This window comes from Amblyomma americanum, chromosome 1 (genome assembly GCF_052857255.1).
Source record: "Amblyomma americanum isolate KBUSLIRL-KWMA chromosome 1, ASM5285725v1, whole genome shotgun sequence".
NCBI lineage: Eukaryota > Metazoa > Arthropoda > Arachnida > Ixodida > Ixodidae > Amblyomma > Amblyomma americanum.
Window position 1 is genome coordinate 13,468,659 of NC_135497.1, and position 23,076 is coordinate 13,491,734.

Sequence of the window (23,076 nt, forward strand, 5' to 3'; positions counted from 1 at the left end):
TGCATGTACAGTCGAGCCCACTTAAGACGATCTTTCGGTTATAACGAACGAGACCTGCGCAACCCTTCAAATATACATTATTTCAGTGGCACAAAATCACACGTATAACAAACATCATTAAGCCCTGCTGATTGGTCACAGTGAACGGACGGTGTAAACCCGGCGCTGCAATGCGAGATAACCTGCCTCCGACCCCTTTGTGCGCTTGGCGTGCGGTATGTTTTCCCAAGCCTCATCGCGAGCAAACTGCCCTCCCCGTTTCGTGCCGCACTCGAGCGAGCTACCGTTTCGTCGCCGATGCGACCTCCATGATCGCCCTCCTGCCCCTCCTCACAACTCCACTTCTTTACCTTCACCCTCTTCCAAATCCACGCGTGGCCTCTGCGATCAACCACACTGCTGCTGGTGCCAATCGCGTAGGCCACGCTCTGTGAAGCAGGCTTTCCGTAGTAGCCAAGAGGTGGCTGCACTGACACTCACGGACGCCTCTCATTGGTCTCACCGCTGGCGCTTTGCGTGCATATCTTTAGCTTGATTGGCTTGATTGCCGCCTGTGCATGCTGCACGCCCACCCCATCGCGCGCTTTTGTCACTCTTGTTGCGGTGCGGACGGTTCGTTGGCTTAGTTCAAATCTCGGGCCCAGGTTGTAATTCGGGATGGCAGACGGGAACACCGAGCCCACTTCCATTGTGTTCAGCGGTAGAGATTATGAAAGAGGCCTGTGCGGAGGTGACGGCCTCTGGCGAGCAAAACTGCTTCCGCAAGGCTGGCTTCGTCGACACAGTGTCTGATGCCGAGCCTGATTCATCGGAAGATGACCAGCCCAGCGGCGATTTGTGGCGGCGCGTCATCGATTCCGACATGGGGGTTCATGACATTGGTTGGAATGATTTTATTTCTGTTGATGACGTTGCAACACCACGGAATCGTGCACAAACGAGAGCATCGTTTCTGAAGTGCGGGATGAGAGTGACGCGGAGGAATCAGATGAGGATGAAACTTCGGAGCCAGCACCCATAAGCGCGCCTGTAGCAATGAGCTACATAGAGAGCCTCAGACAACTCGTCTATGGCAAGGGCCTCGGCGATAGCACGCTTCTGCTTAAAATAATCTCGAAACCTTCCTCATCGGATCTGCGCTGCAAAAACAGATGTCCATCGCGGACTTTTTCGCAAAGAAATGTTTTTTTTCTTTTGACAAGCAACTGTCTTTAAAGCTCTGGTCCACTTACTACGAACTTTGGGATATAACGAGCGGGCGCTGTGTGACGCTCATGTTCGTTATAAGCGGTCTCGACTGCATAACACAGATGATTTACAAGAGGCGCTGAAATGCTGCCCATGGGACTCGACTTGACCGCTTAGGTTTACAGTTCTGATGCCACTATCAGCTACTTACCTCCTGCTTTCTAGACAGAACTGTCATTAATTCACTAATGACATAAGCCATCCCTTGTTGTCATTAAAGTTGCCACGGTGACTTAGTGGTTGTGGTGCTCGGCTGCTGACCCAAAAGGTGTGGGTTCGATCCCAGCTGCCGCTGTCAAATTTCGATGGAGGCAGAATGCTTGAGGCCCGTGTCCCATGGGATGTCAGTGCACATTAAAGAACCCCAGATAGTAAAAATTATCCGAAGCCCTGTCCTTTATTGTCTGATTCACTTTGGAAAGTGATCGAAAACAAGCATACTGCTTCACAGCTGCTGCCTCTGCTTTGATGTGAAGTGTTTGTTAGTTACTGTTAACTTTTGTGTATGACGTGCGCTGCACCGTTTTTATTTGAAACCTTGCAGAAAGCCCCATGTGGATTCTAAGGCAACAAGACGATGCCATCTGCGCTACTTTGGACATTCTTGTCAACATATTTGGAACAGTTGTGGAGCACTCGGTCAGGAAGGGGAGCAGCCGATCACAGTTTCGGCAGCTGATGCAGAAGTTCTTCAAGATGCATTCCTAGCCTTCTTCCTTGCATGTGTGCGTGCATGCGTGTGTGCTTGCGTGCATGCTTGTGTGTATGTGCCCTCATTTTACATAGAAACACACTCATGATATGAAATGCCAGTGTTCAATTACTTAGGGTTTCAGTGGCTGCTTTAGCCAGTTTTGGGAACTCTGGGTACATAAAGCCTAATACAGGGTCATGTGTGGCAGTTCGCACAAATGAAAGAATGGAGACGTTGCAGAATAAAAAAAGGCGCGCAATGTGCAGTTAGGGAGCTATGTGTTATCCCATGGGAAACGTGTTAGTCTGAGCCTGGATTACAGAACTCGCTCCGAACGCTCTACAATTGAGAGCGCTCTAAAATGCCCGCTCCTATTGGTCGCCAGCGCCATTTCGAAAAGTTGAGTCACGGGAAGCTGCAATGGCATCACGGACAAGAAAAACTGCATGACGTTGCACACCTAATTATGCCCGCGGTTTTAGACGGTTTTTTGCGACCGCGAAGAGTCAGTCTACAGAGTTTTAGAGGGAAAATGGCGGCGGCGGCATCTGCTATTTATTGGTGGCGGAGGCGGCAACGTCGGCGCCAGCAACGACGAAGGACAGTGTACATGGACGCGTATGACTTGCCGGACTAGCTGTTTCGTCGGTTATTTTGATTCGATAAGGAGAAAGTGGAGTGGTTGTGCGGGCGAACTTACAGACGAACTGCGAAGCGTACGGACGAGCGCTTTGTGGTGCGGCGTCAGGTGCTGTGCGCTCTCCGTTTTTTGCCTCCGGGGGCTTCCAAGTGTGTGTCGACAACGAGCAGACCCTCGCACAACTGACGGTGAGCAAGTGCGTGCGGCGTGTGGCTGAGGCCATCTGCAAAGTCGGCGCACAGAAGGGTGGGTGCGTTTCCCGGCGCACCCCGAAGAGCGGCAGCGAAGGCGACCTTTCTTCCCCGCGGCACCATCGCCGGCGTCGTCGGCTGTGTCGACGGCACGTTGATTGCCATAAAAGCGCCGCCGGGAGACCCAGCAAACCGGGCAGCATTCTGGAGCCGCAAAGGATACTACGCGATGAACATCATGATCGTGAGTAGACTGGTTTTCTGACCGCATGGGTTCGAAAGCCGCGACCTCGACAATGGAAGTTCACGTCCAAGATTGTCTGCCTGTGTTTCTCGCAGATCAGCTACGCAAACATGAAGATCCTTGCGGTAGAACCACGCTGCCTGGGGTCTTGTCACGATGCCTTTTCTTGGCGCTACTCACGGCTGCGTCAGAAGGTGGAGCACGGGCTGCTGGAGGATGGAGAGCCTGTTCTGGGTAAGCAGCCTATTGACCATCGAGCCACTTCGACAGCACGTATTAAGCTGCAGGAGTGGCTCATTCCTAAATGAGGTGGGTTATAACATAGATGACATGCAACAGTAGGATGTATCGTATTTATTTTTGTGTATTTACTGTTACTGCTGGTGCAGAGGCACAAGAAACATTTTTATAAAGTGAATCGTATTTCAAGCGTAAAACACCAAGGCAAAAGAGGTGTGCACATCGTTATTGTCGTATAGGATATCACAGTACATCATTAACCTAGAAGGCTGTGCTTACAGAGGTGCCCCTTAGTCATGAATCTTCTGCATGCCTATGAATTCTGGTTCAGCCTACTGGTTTTGAGCTGCTTGGTATGAATCATTTATTACATAGGCAACAACACACTTCACTGCAAATTTTGGTCGTGCAGGAGACAGTGGATATCCACTGGAGCCGTGGCTGCTCACACCAGTGTCAGGGCATCCTGGTGCAAACACTGCAGAAGGGCCGTACAAAGCAGCACATGCCTCAATGCGATGTGTTGTGGAACGCTGCATTGGTGTTCTCAAAAGCCGCTTCCGGTTCCTTCAAAGGTATCGGAAACTCCAATACGAGCCGGAGCAGGCAGTGGTCATCATTGCAGCGTGTGCTGCGTTGCACAAAATTTGTCTTGAAGAAGCCCTGGCTGCAGACGAAGACGACACTACTGATGACCCTGACAATGGGCCACCTCTGCTTGCCGGGTACTTGGCGGGGACAGGATCCCGCATGACCTACCTGCGTGGTATAGCAATGCAAGACCTATCATTGGCCTCTTTGGCACAACCCCTCCGCAGAGGCAAGCACACCTGCAGATGGTGCGGCGACAGCAGTAGCGGCAGCAGCAGCGGCAACAGCAGCACCACCGGCAGTAAGCCCTACACAATCTGTCAGCTGTGGTTGCAATCACTCACCGTGCTGGCGTGGCGAGTTGTCGCAGCCACTCTTGCTACGGGCAGTGCCATTGCCCTGTGTTAGTGCGTGAGCCCCTGTGTGATATGATGCCCTTGGCCACTGGTAGCCACATTCCAGCATTTGTAAATTACTTTTTCTTACGTGTGCTTGAAAGCCTCCAGTGGCAAGGTATGAAGTGCACACACCAACTGCTGCTCCATCGACAGTGGTCACCAGTATGCCTTTCAGTGCATCAGCAAGCTTACCGCACAGCTACTGCACTTTCTCCTTCTCAAGTCAAAATACACGCCGAAACAGCTCGTCCAACAAGTGAAATGCATCCTTGTACACCGTCTTTCGCCGTTGCTTACATCGACCTGCCTATTTAGGCAAACAGTTGCTTGCAGTCACTATGTGTTTGATGAATGTGCACGAGGAAAAAGTGTGGTGCGGAGACTGCTAGGCACAAGTAAAGCGTTTGTTTTTGCACCACGTTTATTTATTGGTCACAATAATTTTTTTTCGCCACAGCTGTTCATACCAGTTTCCCAAATGTAACACACAGCAGGGAAACAAAAGCATGCAGCATCAACGGTGATTTGCATATGCCTTGTCGAGTGCTGCGCAGTGATTGCACAAGAACAGTTGTATCTTACACTGTGGCCAAACGGACGAGTTGGCTGTACATTTTTAAGGCGAACAGTGCGAAAGACCTAGCCGGAAAGCAGAGGAAACACAGGATGAGCGTTCGTCTTATGTTTTCTTTGCTTCCGTCTAAGTCTTACGCGCTGTTTGCCCTTAAAAAAAAGCTTCATCTTGACTTCCAGCTTGAATGCTAATAATCACAGGTTTGGCATGTTGTGCATAGTTGTAGGCCCGATGTAGACCTGGTTTGCAGTTTGCTGAAACACATTACATAACTGGTGGAATGCACAGCAAGTGCTACACAAGACATTGCTCTTCGTAGATTTTACTGGACTAAAAAACCATGTTACGTGTACAAGACACACGAGTATCGCAGACGATGATGCCAACATGGCTGCGTTTGAAGTTGTAAAGGCACCCACAAATGAGAGCCATTAACATTGTTGCATCATACCTTTAAAGGCGGAGCTCAAGCGTCCCCCAAATTTTTTTTGCCTGCATTCAACACCAGTTCAGAACTGACTTTGGATGAATGCTGGCAAGCCTCATTTTTCCTCGGGTCTATTGAGGATAGAACATGTTACAATGCACACAATGGACACTGTACGGAAAAGCAGGAAAGTAATGCGAAAAAAAACGACTCACGAACATGCGAACAAATTTAACAGCCACAAAATCGAAGTGTTCAAAATGTATCCAGAATACCCATATCATGATGCCCTTCATAACTGCAGTCACCTCAGAACAACTTTGCCCCACATATTGCAATGAAAGAAAACAAGCACTAGAAATTGCACCTTGTGCACCTGCCACAGCTGCAGGTAAACATTTGAAAGGGATGGAAAATAAGAGTATAGGAGGCTTCCACACCTGGCAGAGCATAAAATACATAACTGGAGGAAAATTAACAGTGTGATGCATCAGGGCCTGCAGAGCTTACAAGAAATAACAAAATGATGCTATGGCACATGGCATAGATATCTTGAATAAATACAAAAACAGAAACCTGACAGAGAAGCAAACAATGTAAATAAAAATAAGCACACAAAACGGAAATTTTAACATGCAAACTAAAAATAGTTCAATGAGTCTGCACCTGGCACAGAAGTAAATAATGTTCCTGAATAAATATAAACATATGAAGCTGTTCTTTTATGAATATAAAGAGGCGCAAATAATGCAAATAAAAATGAACAATTCAATGTGGTGCAGGTGGCTCAAGCTGCTTTTGTAAGATTAGCGTCAGTAGGTTCACGTTCCGGATGAGCAGCTCTTGCTGCCCACTTGATGCCTGCACCGCATCTGTCACCTCCCGTATGGCCTGCATGTAAAAGTACTTCCAATTACAAATTATTACTTTTTCCAAATTACCCTTTTATGGAATTAGAGGCATTGCTTTAGACTTATTGCGTAGCTATCTATCACACCGCTCCCAATTTGTGGAAATCAACAGCATAAAATCAGATTTAGCAGACATTAGGTACGGCGTTCCGCAGGGTTCTATTATAGGTCCTACGATTTTCCTGCTTTATATCAATGATATCGTGGCAATACCAGAAACACCCGATATTGTGTTATATGCCGATGATACAAACGTCTTTTTCTCCTCTGATAACATCTCTACTCTAATTCCTCTTATTAACAACAGGTTAGATTCCCTTTCAGCATGGTTATCGGCTAATCAGTTGAGCCTAAATGTTAAAAAAAAAACAAAGTATATTGTTTTTACTCCTATTAATAAGCCAGTTAATTTCGCATCTTTAATATTTCAATCTCAACCACTTGAAAGGGTTTCCCAGTACAAGTTCTTGGGTGTATTCTTCCATGAAAATCTACGGTGGACGCATCACGTAAGTCACATTAAACGTAGCATAGCACAATTAATTGGTATGCTCAATAAGCATCGCACGCTGTTACCTTTAAAACTTAAACGTCAGTTATACTTTTCTACTATTCATTCTAGATTACACTATTGTCTACTTATCTGGGGCGTCACTTCTAGGGCTAACTTGGAAACTCTATTCCGAATGCAGAAAAAGTGTCTTCGTATTATTCATAACCTCTCGATGTACGAACATACCTCTGAGTACTTTCACCTGGACAATATTTTGAGTGTCACTAATCTATATAAACAAAAGTTATCCGAAAAAGCGTTTTCAGAATTCATAAGTAATCGTGATAACTGTTTTCTATATATACTAATACCACAACTAACTACACTTAAGAGCTAGAAACTTTATTAAGGTTAAAACTAGAACAAACTACGGCAATCAGCTTTTACAGTGGCAGATTCCTAATTTACTTAATAGTGAGCATGCTTTATTTGATATCATGCAAGATTCCTCAACCATTTCAATATTCAAAAAGAAATCAAAACTATATTTTTCCAATAATTGACTTTTGGCCTTTCTGTGTCTTTATTTCTTCATTTGCATTATTTATACCTATTAAGTTGCATTGACTTATTGTATGTATAATTGTGTCTATTGTATATATATGTATGTATATGTGTGTATTATGTGTATATATGTATATATTTTTTGTGCACTGTTGTCTGCTGTGCTCGTGGCGCCAGGGGCCTAGTCAGACGGGTAGTCTCGCCTTTTGCTCCGGCGCCATGACAATCTTGTATTGTCAGAATTATAATAAACTTCAAACGACCAATATTGTTTTATTTTATTTATTTTATTCAATACTGCCAGCCGTCATTTGGTAGCCAAGGCAGGAGTGGAACAAACATACATTGTTGATACAATGCGATGCAACAAAGCAAGCACACACAAAATAAAAAGCGAGCAGAGAAGCAATAACAAACACTCTGCGCTTCTAAAGAATGCAAAAATGCAAAAGTAAGAGCATGAACAAACACACTGCGTCTATAACAGCGACACGACAGCAGATAAAAAGGAATCTTGGTTTGTCAAGCTGACCACGTCACGCGGAAGCCCGTTCCATTTTGATATTGTTTTTGGAAAGAAAGAAAACTGGTAAGCTTTAGTTCGGCATCGTGGAACTACTATTGTCGAGCTGTGTTTGCCGCGTGTTGGGCGGGAAGTATTATATTCTATGTAAGAGCCAAAATTAATGTTTGTTAAATTATTAATAATACCATGCAGCAGTTTTAAATGGTGTAACTTGCGGCGGGATTGAAGCGTCTGGAGTTCAGATTGCCTTAGTAGATTAGTGACAGACACGTGCCTACCATATGCATTGTAGATAAATCTTAGTGCTTTTTTTGAACGCCTTCGATGTGATTTATATCTACTTGGGTGTGCGGATCCCAAAGAACGTCTGCATATTCCAGCAGTGGGCGTACTAATGCAGTGTAGGCTGTTAATTTTGTTTTAGTTGTGGAGTGCTTTAGGCGATTTCTTAACAGCCAAAGCCTTTTGGACGCCTTTGAAACCAAATGCCCGATATGTGAGCTCCAGCTTAAGTTAACTGCTAAATACAACCCCCAAGTACTTGTATTCATTTACATGAGAAATAGCTGCACCGTTAATTTCATATGTGTAATTATGAACCTACTTCTTTCGTGTAATTGTCATTTTTGCACACTTTGAAGTGTTTAAGGACATTTCCCAGGACAGACACCACTTAGAAACCTCTGATAGGTAGTCGTTTAGTACACTATGATCCTGAGCTTTTTTAATAGGTAGGCATACAACGCAGTCGTCTGCGAAAAAACGGCATCGCACTGAGGAATCGAAACTTAAGTCATTTAAATAAATAAGGAACAGAAGTGGACCAAGCACAGAGGCTTGGGGGAATCCCGAAAGAACTGCAGCTGGTGGAGAATTAGAACCAGAGATCTGGACGTACTGGTGCCATTCAGAAAGGTAGGAGTCAAGCCACTGAACAAGACGCTGATTTTGCAGCAGATGTCGGAGTTTTACCATTAGCTTACGGTGCGAAACACGATCAAAGGCCTTCGCGAAATCTCGAAATATTGCGTCTATTTGCCCACCGTTATCCAATCATGCCAAGAATTCATTCGTTGTGTGAATTAGTTGTGTTACAGTGGACAGGTCACGCCGAAACCCATGTTGGCTACTAGAAAAGAAATTGCTACTTTCTAAAAAAGAACTCAAGTACTTGAAAATGAAATGCTCCATAATCTTACCCGAAGTACATAATAGTGAAACTGGCCTGTAGTTACTTATACAAAGTTTATAGCCAGATTTGTGAATGGGGATGACCTTTGCAACCTTCCAGTCAGTTTGAACTTCGGAATTTAAAAGGCTTTTATTATAAATGATCACAAGGTATTTAACACACCATTCTGCGTAGCCGAAGAGAAACGTATTCGGGATGGCATCTGATCCGGGCGACTTTCTTGCGTTTAAATAAGCAGGGCAGCAACAAATCCTTCGACAGATATTAAGTCTGGCAAGATAAGGCACGGAGACTGAAATTCAGGGGTGTGCGTACTATCCGTTGTAACCACTGAAGAAAAATAATCATTGAAAGTTGATGCAATGCAATAAGGATCATTAATTTCCCCGTGATTTGAACGAATTTTATTAACTGGATCCTTCTTCTGTGTTAAGTGTGCCTATAAATTTTGCGGGGTCTGTAGTGAGAAACTTATGCATTTTAACATTAAAAAAGTTATACTTAGATTGTTTTATTTTCATGCGCAGATCTAAGCGAAGGGACTGCAAAGAAACGTTACCTGTTCTAAATCGTGTGGATCCTAGGCGCTTGATGCGACGTTTAAGCTGGATCACTTCACGCGTAATCCATGGACTAGTGCGATTCATTTTTCTATATTTCTTCGGCACGTATCTTGCGATACATTCATGCACAATAGTCTTGAAGTGCACCCATAGTTTATTGGCATTCATAAGACCAGCCGCATGTTTATCGATGAATTGATCGTAGTCTTGTTCCAATAAATCTAAAATACTTTCGTCTAGGGCATTGTTAAAGTCAAGAAACGGTTTTCATAACTCAAGGGCAGGCGGCCGCAACATGTTACTTTTGAAGAGCAGTGCTTCATGGTCAGAAATACCTGGTATGTTATCAATAGAGAAACCGAGTCTCTCAATGACATCACTAATAAACACAAGATCAAGAAGCGAGCTTGCACCTGATGCAATACGAGTCGGCCCCTGCACGACCTGCTTTAAATTGAATGCAAAGGCAATGTCAAGCAACAGATTGGCATGCTGACATGAAGTTATTCCCGCCAGAAGCTCCCAATTATTTCTTGGCAAGTTAAAGTCACCACACATAATTATATGAGTATAATGTCTACGATGTTCTTCCATAAAATCGTTGGCGTCGTTCAAGAACCGAAATGTCAGCATCGGGGGGCCTGCACACAGAACCAATAAAAATGTTCAGACGACAAAACCGAAGCAAAATCCAAACCATTTCGATGCCTGTGCTATGAGGAATAACTGTGTAATATAATTCTTTTTTATCGCTATAGCTACGCCCCCTCCTCTTGTGCTGCGGTCATGCCGTACTATCTCGTGGGTGTTGAGTACTACTTCTGTATCTGGAATTGCTTCGTTCAGCCACGTTTCCGTTATGATTGTGACGTCTTGGTCATGTGTGATAAGGAGAGCGCCTAGGTAACCACGTTTATTCCATATGCTTCTGGCATTGATATTCAACAAAGAAAAAGAAAGAGGGCCTGAAGTGGGGTGGATATCTAGTCGTTGGCTGGGTAATCCCGCAGTCTGCGCATGTCCGCCATATTTACGAGAGACCCGACAGGCTGGTCATTCACCACTTACGGCCACCCTCTCCTCACGAGTTTCGTCCCTTCTGAACAGCTTTTCGTTTATCTTTATCTTGTCGAAAAACAGTCCGTCCTTTGCACCGTTTGCTTTCTGCTGTTGGGCGCTGACCCAGAGCTTGCGTATCGACTGAACCCTTGGCGAAAAGTCTTCAGAGATGCTATATTCCGTGTTTTTCAGTTTGCTGCAGTTTTGAAGAATCCTACCCTTGTCCCTTCCGTCCAATAACATAAAGATTCGTGAAAGACATAAGAGCGCAAACTGGCAACACGGACGAGGAAGGGAACAGGACGAGCGCTGCAGCGCTCGTCCTGTTCCCTTCCTCGTCCGTGTTGCCAGTTTGCGCTCTTATGTCTTTCACGAATATGCACCAACAAGCCCAGTTGCAAGTACTTCTTAGTCATATTTCTTCTACATCGGGCTCTCTGTTTTGTGTTCAACCCTCGCCTTCCCATGTTCCCCTGCTCATCGCAAACATCGTTGCCTCAACGTGCCGGGCCAGGCTACTTGGATTCCTCCTGCGAAAAGGACTCGTACCTAGTGAAGTCACTGACCTCGTCGGTCCTTTTAGACCCACCGTAGGCCACGCGAAACGCGTCTGCAAGATACTCCGGTCCGAACTGTGGTACCAAGTAAAAATGCAGCGCTCGTCCTGTTCCCTTCCTCGTCCGTGTTGCCAGTTTGCGCTCTTATGTCTTTCACGAATATGCACCAACAAGCCCAGTTGCAAGTACTTCTTAACATAAAGATTATTGGGCGGCATTTGTTTTCAGCGGGTCTTCCAGTTCTGTGGATTCGCTCGATAGATGCATTAGGCACCTGCAGTATGTCACTAAGAATGTTTTTTGACACAAACGCTTCTAGGTCCTGGTGTTGTTCTTTATTTTTTTCCTTCACGCCATACACAATTAGATTGTTTCTCCTACTCCTGTTTTCTAAGTCATCAACTTTCCGGAGCAAAGTTTCTACAGTGTTTTGCAGTTCATCGACTCTGGGAATAATCAGTGACAGTTGAGGTGAGTCCGTCCAGGTTTCTTTCGATACACGCCATCCTGTCATTTGTTTCGCCTAGTTGTTGACTTACAGACTGTGTGGTTTGTTTCAGTTCACTCAGTTCATCAATAATTTGTTTAAGCATAGTTTCAGTAGTATTAGGGTATATTGAGATCTCGCTTAAGTTTTATGTAAAATGTCAGGTGCTAGAGATATTTTGGACAAAGTATGGTTGTAGAAGACTCGTGTCAATTTCATAAACTCAGCTGTCCCAACCACCTCCCAGAAGAGGCGTCAAAACATTAGTAGAGGTGCTCAAAAGAGAACACTGATATTTATGCTTCAGGTGACGGCTTCGACTCTGCAAAGTGCAGTGTGCGCAGCGAGTACAGACCTCCAGCATGCTCTGCTGAAAAGCAGCGTCCTGGCGGTTCCGGGCCTCAGTAAGGGAATCCAAACGATGCGATTCATACAGCGTCTGGCGCAGCACCTCATTGGCCCCATCGTCTCGCCGTCGATTCCCAAGAAGGCTAGGCGTGGTGCGCGGTGAGGGCTGCAGTGGGGGCTCTGGTGTGTGCTGCTGTGAGGGCTGCGGCGAGGGCACCGGTGTAGCTGTCGGGAAAGAAAATGTGCTCATCACGTGGTGGAATAAGCAAAACATTTGGTACAATGTGTTAGAGGACTTGACATGATTATACAGGACAGCAATCTTGGGCAGCATTGTTGTAGCATATTTCATGTGCACATTTGCTAGACTGCTAGGAGATATCACAGCCTTACTGCAAGAGAAATAAACATTCTGCACTGCGTGGCAAAGCCAGAGAGAGATAGTTTTGTGTATGCTGTAGAATCACTGCCGTATTTTGGCTACTGCTGGAAATGCTGCCAAAGAGTATAGTGCGATTACTTTCAAGCAGCTGCCAGAAAGGGTAGTTTGGAGCTTGAATAATTTTCAAGCCAACTCACGGTCTGTGGGGCTCAGTGTGTCTTGTCGACAACTTGCTGAGGCTTCCTGTTCATCTCATCTGCTGTAACAGGGTAAAAGGTGCGGCTGATTGGTACTAGCAAACCATGAAACTAAAAGAGCACTAGCAAAAGCAAAAGAGAAGCAATCAATAATGCTCAACCACTTGTCTATGCATTCCTGCACCTCCGCCGAGACTAAAATACACCACAGATGGAATAAAGAGTGCTAGTAAGGAGCAAGGCACAGGCATCATGTTTTTAAATGGCCGACCCCTCGTTGTTGGGAATCGACGCAAGCTGGTTCCACAGCTCGCGCTTTTCGACAGTTGTGCATGAGTTTGTTAGGTCAGCAGAAGCCCGAGCCAAGAGCGGATGGCTCTCCATAGACTCTATTATGATTAGCTCTTGCTCGCTCGGCATTCTTCGTGTTGGCGCCATTTTGAGACTATAATTCCCGCTTAGAGACTTGCAGCAGTGAACACAGCGGGGAAAACAAACAGGCAATAGTTTCTGTTCCGCTTTTCGAAAGCAGGGAATGACAGGGAAAAACGTTTGCTCTGAGTTCGGGATAATATGTTTTTACAGGAACATATGCGTGTGCTGCGCTGCATCAACTTATAGCACAGCCAAGAACGAACGAAAACAAGCAAAGTTGTTAGTGTGCGCCCATCCACCTTGCTTGGTTCTTGCTCCATCCCAACTGAATGATTTGTGCCAGATGCTTATGAGGCCAAAAAAGTTAATTTTATCCAACAAGACGTGCTTCGTGGACGTCCTGTATTTCCTCAAACAAAAGAAACAGAACCCAAATCATATGCTTGGCATATGGCATCTTTAAACAATAACACAGGCTTACCTCAAGTTGTCTTCGTCGATTTTCGGGCCCGACGTTTCGTGCAGGTTCCTTTCTGGAGGCCTGTGGCCTTCACTGGCTTCAATAATTGTTATCCGCGCACTTTGGACAACCAACTCGAACCTTGATTTCGGACGACGCGTAAAAAAGCAGGAACTAGCCGTGGGATAAGCTCTTTTCTTGAAGGCCGCCATGTTCACTGTTTACATCTGCCAGCGCGCCCTCATGGCAACAAAAGTTACCCACGAAAGCAGTTATTTCCAAAAGTGAATGTTCTTTTTTGCTTCATGGCAGTGAGAGTGAAATACACTTTTATGAAAGAATACAACAATGTTTATTTTATTCACTGCGTGTTCTTATAAAAAAATTAGCATACGGCCCCTTGCCGTGAAAATAGACCTCTTGTTGTGCAAATAAACCCTTCCGGGTCGGCACCCTACTAGCCATTGGTTGATTCCGCGTTCCGCCATGCATTGACGTCTCGCCTTGTCGTCGTGCTGTCGTCATTTTGACGTAACGCTCTACAACTTTAGAGCGAGTTCCGTAATTCGGGCCCTGGTCATCTAAAACAATGTCAACGAGTTTGATTTAAACAAATTCTTTAAGTTTTGTAGTTGAAATAGGATTCAGAATTCGCCTTCATAATTGCTGGGGCGACGTCCAGGTGAGCATGAAGGCATTCCGAAAAGTCGAGCAGCAAGTTGTGGCGCATGTGAAATTTCAGTCGTAATTTACTGCAATGTCTCACAGAGGTACAGAGAAGTCATAAAAATCAAATGCATTCCAAATCTTAAAGTCTGAAGGATTGGTTAACAGTTGTATTGCAGAATAAGCTTTCAAGTTAGTTTCGTTTTGCGAATGCTTCTTTGAAGCAGAGCCCGCATTTCAGAAATCGTTCATTTCTGGGAAAATTTGTTGCATTATATTGTACAGTTACCTGAGAGGGAGTAGGAAGTACTGTAGATATGTGGCTAAGGACCACATTTTTTTCCACCATTTTGGCAGATTTCGGCCTTTACCTGAAAGCATAATTTTACTGTTTCGTCATCTGACTATAGTCTGGGGTCTTATAAGAAGTTTGTTTTAGCAGATGTGCCACTATAAAAGGCATATGTGAGAATGCTAAGTGTATCGAAATATATGTTACATGAAAAATTGAATAAAGAGGCCGTGCAATGAGAGGACAATTGCAAATGGAACATTTATTGTGGTTCCCGAGGGCCGCCGGGTACCCACCGGAGATAAAATGGGTACGTTTTCCGCTGGTCTGGTGCTCAGCTTCTTTAGGGTGAAATGCTTGGGAAATGGGTCTTTGACCCCACCGTGAGTAAACGAAAAATAGAACCTTGTTCCGTGGCGCTCTTTGGGCACAGCTGCCCTTGCGCCATAAAAATTCATTCATGCAACATTTATTGTGGGATCAAGTGAGCAGATGAGTGAGGGCATGAAACAAGCTCAGATAATTGTACTTGAAAACGGCACCGGTCTAATTTTATTTTTGTGGCATCTCTTCCTCTCTCTTCCGCGGCGACTGATAGTTTGCCCTTTTTTGTTTTTGCTTTCCCTCTAGCTCTGAGCAATCAAAAGCACAACTGCATGACTAGGCATGCACGTGTATCTCACATCTCAATCCTTTCCTAGTTGTACAGCTAATTTTATGAGCAGGTGCACCACATGCCTTTCTGTCCTGCTCAGGCAATGCCCAGGTGATGCCGATAGTATCTGGCCACCTCAGCACCTTGATAATGTGTGTTGCGGCTCCGCATCAGTTGAAAAATTCACCTCTCAACTGTTTCAGCCCTGAATCAATGAGCAGCTCCACTTTGTACCTACACGCCTTTTAGTCAGCAGGGAGGCAGCTTGCGGCATGTGGCTTCTCAGATGCCAAGCTCTGGCCGTATCAGACCCCTGCGCCGTGCTCAGGCAGGAGTGGAGGTACTGCACAGAAGCTACCTTGTAGAGTTGCGCATTTTGGTGGGGAAACATTTTTTTTTCGCTCCTAGGAGGTTTTGCGCGGACATTCCGTGAGTAGTATTGTGCAGAATCGCTGTGGTTCACAGTTGCTGTGAAACTATTTTTTATTTAATTTAAGGACATGCACAACGGTTCATCTTATGCGGATTTCTTTTGCATTGGATCCTATGGGAAACCAACCAAATGATCACACATTGTTCACCTCATCTGAGAATTCATCTCAACTGAGTTTGTTTCAAGAGGAGTTAACTGTAGTTCATTGAACCGAAAATTTTGCTGTTTCAGTGTTGGCAATGCTCCTTGTAATATGATGCAATTAGGTCATTGTGATGCCTTTGCCTTTCTCCCTCTATCTCTTTTTTTTTTTGCAAATGGGGGTAGGGCATTTTGTGCTGTAAGCACAACTGTGTTCACCACTCATGGTGTGTAGCTTCTGCATACGATTGCAATGCCCCTATTTTTTGCACATAGAAAGTTTTCTCCAAGAAAAGAAAAAGGAAAAGCACCATCCTTCGACACAGGTTTGCACTGACAGTTTTACACCAACAGACTTCTGATAAGGGAAGTGGGAAGTGGAGTACTTACGATGTATTCCATTTTCCTCTGTAATGCCCTACGTCCCTGAGCGTAAATAAATAAACAGATAATGAATACATATGTAAATGTTTACTTAAAATGAATAATTGAACAAAGAAACAGGTATGTTGCTTAAAGGCCATGCTGGCATTCGTGATTGTTCTGAGTTGAAAACAAATATAGTACTATATCTCTAAAAGCTGAACTGAGTCATTTAGTTTGTCATTCATATTTGACTTCCGTTTGTTTGAACTGTTTCAAATCAGGTAACAGAGACTCTCTACACAACTATCGCCCCATTTCTCTGACTAGCATCCCTTGTAAACTCATGGAGCACGTCATCTACTCCCAGGTAATGCAGCATCTAGGCTCTATAAATTTTTTCACTCCATCCCAACATGGATTTAGAAAAAGCTTATCGTGCGAGACACAGCTTGCCATCTTTCTTCGCGATCTTCATTCCAACTTTGATACTAACTTACATACTGACGACATCTTTTTAGACTTTGTCAAAGCATTCGATAAGGTACCTCATCAACGTCTACTCTTAAAACTTTCCAGACTAAACTTGTATCGAGAAATTATTGCATGGTTAAAAGAACTTCCTCACACATCGTTCACAGTCCGTTACTATTAACAACTACTGCTCTAACCGTCTACCGGTAACATCGGGCGTTCCTCAGGGAACTGTCCTTGGCCCCCTCCTATTCTTAATTTATATTAACGATCTGCCAGAAAATTTATCATGTCGTGTCCGTTTGTTCGCCGACAATTGTGTTATTTGTGCCCCGATTACTAATGCGGCTGATCAAGAATCCCTCCAGGACAATCTTAACCGCATTCAATCATGGTGCAATCGCTGGTTGATGATTCTTAACCCCAATCAGTGCAAGCTCATGTCTTTCCATCGTCGTCGCAACCCGCATTTATTTACGTATAAGATTTCTTATTCTCCTGTCGAACTTGTCCCATCCTATACTTACCTTGGCATCACTATCAGTAATAACTTATCATGGCGCGAGCACGTAACAAAGCTAATATCATCTGCGAATAAAAAACTACGCTTTCTTAAACGTCATCTTCACGACGCCCCTCAAAATGTAAAGCTACTTGCTTACAAATCATTAATCAGTCCAAAACGTGAGTATGCATCCGCCATCTGAAATCCACACCAAGCTTACTTCATTGATTCATTAGAAGCCGTGCAAAACAGAGCCGCCCGTTTCATTCACCGCTCATACTCATCCTATATTAGTGTTTCATCTCTCAAGCTACAGTCCCAACTATACAGTCTTTCCCTCCGTCGCCGTATTTGTAGCCTGTGCCTATTTAACAAATTTTATTATTACCACCTCAAACAGCAGCCATACATCTGCGCACTGCCATCACACATCTCACCGCATTGGTCATCCGCTGAAAGTTTCACGCCAACGTGCCCGTACGACTACATTTCCAAGTCATTTTTCCTCCGAACAGCAAGCGACTGGAACGACCTTCCCCATGAAATTGCAGCCATCACCTGTCCATCAACCTTCGTAGAAAAACTTACATCCCCCCTATCATCATGAAAAATGTTTGCTTCCTCATGTTAATCCCACCCCTTATGTAACACCCCCTACAGGGGGTCTTTAAGGAAATAAAAATGAAAATGAAATGAACTGAGAACATATTTGCACTCCTCTGCCATTTCTGGATAAGCCCGTTGTTCTGTTTCAATTTCCTGCTTTCCCCAGGTGCACTGTCCGAGCCTGAAACACCAAGTGCACTTCCTGGGTGGCCTGTGGCTGTTGCACCTGGATGCCAGCTGTTGTGCCTTCTCCATCAGCGGCCGCCAGGGGGCGTCACCCTCCCTCCCAAAGGATAAGCTTCAGTCTCCGGCTCTCGCTGTTTCAGCCCAGCTGCTGCAGACAGCCGAGGACATCAAGTGGATCTTGGCCGAACAGAATTTTGGTGGGTATGGTGGCCTGTACAGCAAAGAAAAAGAAAGGAAGCATGTTTGTATCGTGAAAAGGGACAGGAATTATGGGAGTGTTTAAGGGATACACTCGGTGGTTGGAGGAGCTTCTTGTAGTCTATGTGGTTTGTGATTGAAAAAAATAATGCTGTGCACAATAAAATGTTTACAGAAAAATGAGAAAGCGGTGGCTGGTTGCAGTGCAGAACTTTTAACTCCCGTGATGCGCAGGGTCAAACAGGGCTAGTCATTGATCGGTATTTTTGCAAGAAGTTACATAGTGAGGGTGTCAGAAGCAGTGCATTGTATGGTGCACAAGAAGTCTGGCAGAAATATTCTGCAAAAAAGGAACACATTGGTAGTCAACTCTGCTGAAATAAAATATAATCAAGAATTGTGGATAGATATGGAAAACACATTATGCAGAGGCTTATTCTCTGTGTGTGTTGGTCACTATTGCTTCTTCATTTATTTACTGTTTTTTCGATTTTTGATGCCATCCTGCGTTCCCACACCATGTGACCTTATCTAGCACAGAATAGCAGCCGAGCACAGTAGACTAAGAGCACCACTAGCGAGAGTTACAACTCTGTTTTTTTGTCCGCATGTGTAATGTTTTTGTCCATCGTGCTGTCACTACTGTCGCCAGTACAAGGGATCCGAGAGCTGGCTATCAGCCTGGCACAGGCGGCATTGAACTCGTCTCACAAGGTGCACAGCAGGCCCCATCTTCTTTTCAAGGAGATCGACCAGAATGCTGCAGAAGTGGCCGCTGACAGCGGCGGAGTACGTGCTTGCTAACCCGAATGCTGGTGTTTCAGGTTCAGTGATGACAGCAAGGGAAGGTCAGGTGTGGTGCTCGCCAGCCCAAACAAGTAATTGATTGCTTGCTCCATTACCCGACAAGAATTTGGTAGAATTTGGTTACATAAAATCGCGTAGTAAACGGACATTGCCTTCACAACGGGTTCTTTTCATTTTATTTTTATGATAGCAATGCTACATAAGCATCATGCCTACCCCGTTTTGTCAATGCTGGAGTGGGCCAGCGCAAGTGCGATGGCGGCTCTTTCTGCCTCTGCAGGTGAATTAGTTCGGACAGTGGCGGCCGCACCCACAGGGCCGTCTTCAGAGGCTGCGACTGCCGTGAAGAACCCTAATTCAGAATTTTCTGCCGCGTCGACATAAAGGTTATCGGAGCGGTTGCTGTATGGTTTGGTTTAATAGCTCGCTCGATCCTGCCGCCTACCCTGATGGAGGCTAGCGCTCATATTGCGCGGTAGGGGCTTCTGATATATGTGATCCTGCGTGCTCAGAGAAATCATGTAAGGTGTAGGACTTGTTTGGGTGGGAATGGGTGGATTGAGACGGAGCTGTCGCAGTAGGCTTTGTCCTGTTTCCGTGCGACTCAGGCTCACTAATTGGTTAGTGCGTCGAGCCTCTGTTAATGTAATTACTCTTTAATTCGTGACCGAATTAAAGATGGAAACTACAATGCGAGGTCCTAAAAACCAGTGTCGTTGCAGGCTACAAGCGGGGCGTAGTAACACGCGCCGTACGAGGTGTCCAAGCAGAGCGCGGAGAAAAAAACCAAAAATACAGAGCGAAACCGTTGAGACTGGACACTCGCAGCGTTTGGCGATTCTGCTCAGAGCGCTTTTTGTTTCTTTTCTTCTTTGCGCGTGCTTCTGAGACGAGCTAGTTGCCTGCCACATCTGCGCTTTCCAGAAGGTCAAATAATAATTCGTTTTGGAGGAAAGTAAATGGCGCAGTACCTGTCTCATATATCGGCGGACACCTGAACCGTGCCGTAAGGGATGGGATAAAGGAAGAATCCAAGAAGAAAGGAAGAGGTGCCGCAGTGGAGGGCTCCGGAATAATTGCGACCACCTGGGGATCTTTCACGTGCACTGACATCGCATAGCAGATAGTCGCCTTAGCGTTTGCCTCAAAAAAAAAACGCAGCCGCCGCGGTCGGCTTCGAACCCGGGAACTCCGGATCAGTAGCCGAGTGCTCTAACCATTGAGCCACCGCAGCGGGTAGTTTTTGACGCGAAAAAATTCACTACGCTATTTAAAGCAGTCGTCGGGTAGGCCGGAGAATGACCTTCAACGACCTTCAGCCCCAGTCACATTTATCTGTTCCTTGCGGCGCGGTTCGGGTGTCTACCGATATATGTGAGAGAGTAACTGCTCCATTTCCTTTCCTGAAAAACAATTTTCCAACCGCTGGTGGGCGCACTGCCTGCCCAGTGTGCGGAACGCACTCTAAGTTACAGACTCCAAGCCGCGTCTAGTTGCCCGATACACCACAGCTTTCGCTCCCTAACCAAGTTTCGCAGTAGTTGAACCAATGCTTTTTTTTGTTTTTGATGGAAAGAAATCGCTCAGCAATTGGTTTTATGGTTTGTGGGGGTTTAACGTCCCAAAGGGACACAGGCTGTGAGGGACGCCGTAGTGATTGACTGCGGAAATTTCGATCACTTGGGGTTCTTTAACCTGCACTGACATCGCCCAGTACACGGGCCTCTAGAATAAATAAAAATAATTGGCTTTGGGGGAAAAGAAATGGGGCAGTATCTGTCTCATATATCGTTGGACACCTGAACCGCGCCGTAAGGGAAGGGATAAAGGAGGGTGTGAAAGAAGAAAGGAAGAAAGAGGGGCCGTAGTGGAGGGCTCCGGATTAATGTCGACCACCTGGATATCTTTAACGTGCATCTTTAACAGCATACGGGCGCCTTAGCGTTTTTCCTCCATAAAAACGCAGCCGCCCCTCCCTCCGGCGCCTTTGTTCTCCCCGGTGCTTTGTTCCCCGATTCGAGACGCCTCGCTGCCTTTCTTCTCCCGATAAAAGCATCCTTGGCACGGCGCATATTTTGCCTACCGGGCCAGAAACACGTGCGCTGGTGACGTAGGCCGGGAGAGGTCTATTACTGGAAATTGCGCTCAAAAGATATTGGGAACAAACAATGACATACTGCACACTAGGAAGGAGCCCAGTAACGCATGCCACTCATAGGTTTGGCGAAGTCGCCCTGCTTAGTATCTTGCTAACGTGTACACTGCGTGCACTTTTATCTTGAGATAAATCCTGTAATGAATCTGATCTCAAGCTCCGTGAGTGTGATAAAAGGGCTGTGGATGTTCCTATATTTGTTTTCAGTGATGTGAAATGCCTCCCAGATAGCTCTGCTAGGTTTTTTTCGTCGCCCCAGACTGCATGCTACTTTGTTCAAAATGTGGCATACTGCCACAGCTTTCGCAATGGTCTGCAATATACCTGGAGGCACTAATCTCCTGGAAATTGCGATAACGTTCCCGCAGCCTTTCACTATTGCAGTGTCCTGTATGTCCGAGGTATGCTCCTATGAAATGTGCAGGGAATGCGCATAGGCCTGCATACTTCAAAATCATTGTAGAAAAACACATGGTTTCGGCTGTGTTTTCAGCTCAATACAAGCCGAGGCCTTCCAGCAAGAGAATAAACAGGAGCGTAGAAATAAAACAAGAAGAAAATAACGGTGGCGTTGAGTAGACCTGGAATTTGGACACATGTGGTTAGCAAACGGTGTACAACACTCCTTTAACTTGACACACCAGCCAATAATCCTCACCGTAACTGTATGCCACCTTTAGCCTTTCAATGTAGATGACCAGTACTAGCCTCATGTAACATTGATAACTAGGGACGTTGCTTATGCTATTAGTGCAGAGCTAACATATATCAAATTAGGTAGCTGCAAACTTGCAGCACTTGCGTGGCCATGTGGCAAAAAATGTTCTCGTGTTTTGTAGAGCTCTTATAGCAACGGGACAGGCTTTTTCTGGCTGCAAGTTTGAAACAGAGTTGCAATTCTTGCTTTTAAAGCAACATGCACAAACTGTTTTTAAACACTTATTACACAGAAAACTTAATATTATTACATTAAGTCTCATTACAATTAAAATTGCGTTACATAAAATTTTCAACTAACAAATTGACACGAACAAACAATATAGCACATTGTGGATGCTACTTGCAAATATTTTTGCAATTTTTGACATACATATGCATTAAAATGCATAACGAAGGACTGAATTTACATGAAATTTCCCTAGACTGACGACTGCAGTCCAGCTTATACATCTATGGAGTGCTGTGTCTGCCCTCATCTTCTAGTCCCTGTTTTTTTTTTTTTGATCTGGCGTTTTCAACGTGAGTATACAGGAACGTTCTAGGACTGCGTCAACTTTCACAAAATTGAAGTTCAGCAGAAATAGTGCTCAAGATGTAATTGCAAAAACGTAATTACATTTAGAGTGGACATCAACTCCACCAAAGGTTACATGAAAATAACCTGAACCAAGCATGAAATTTCACTACCTTAAATTTTCATCACCAACGAAGAAAGACTGCAGTGAGAATGCTGTCACATTTATACTCTGCATAACGTAGGTGCGAGATGGAAAAATTTTCCATCACCGGGCATGCTCCAATTACTGCATGTCACTGCCAGCTGGCACGTACAAGGGCACGGCACAACCTGCAAGGCAGCTGTAGCAGAACACCTTAATAATTCAGCAGAGTGTAAGTCATGCCACAGTGATCACAGAAACAGTCTCAGTCTCTGCAGAGTAAAATCGCCGCACTATATATTATACTACATTTTATCATATCGTAGCTATCATATTGTACTTTCTAGACAGACCATCTGTCAAGACCATTTAAAAAATGATGATTTAACTGGCTAAATAAGTCAAGAGGCCAAACTACGTGCCATGTGTGTTTTTCATCAGTGAACAGCGTGACACCACAAGCATAAATATGAAGAGCGTAATATGACGTAAAACTTCGTCTTACGTAAAACAAAACGTAAACACGAGATGGCAGCATTGGCAATGCAACTTATTCCGGAGCCCTCCACTACGGCACCTCTTCCTTCCATTCTTCTTTCACTCCCTCATTTATCCCTTTCCTTACGGCGCGGTTCTGGTGTCCAACGATATATCAGACACATACTGCGCCATTTCCTTTGCTCAAAAACTTATTATTATTATTATTATTATTATTATTATTATTATTATTATTATTATTATTATTATTATTATTATTATTATTATTATTATTATTATTATTATTATTTATTATTAATATTATTATTATTAATGCAACGCAGCCCCTAGAAGCAAGAAAGGACGAATATAGGAAAA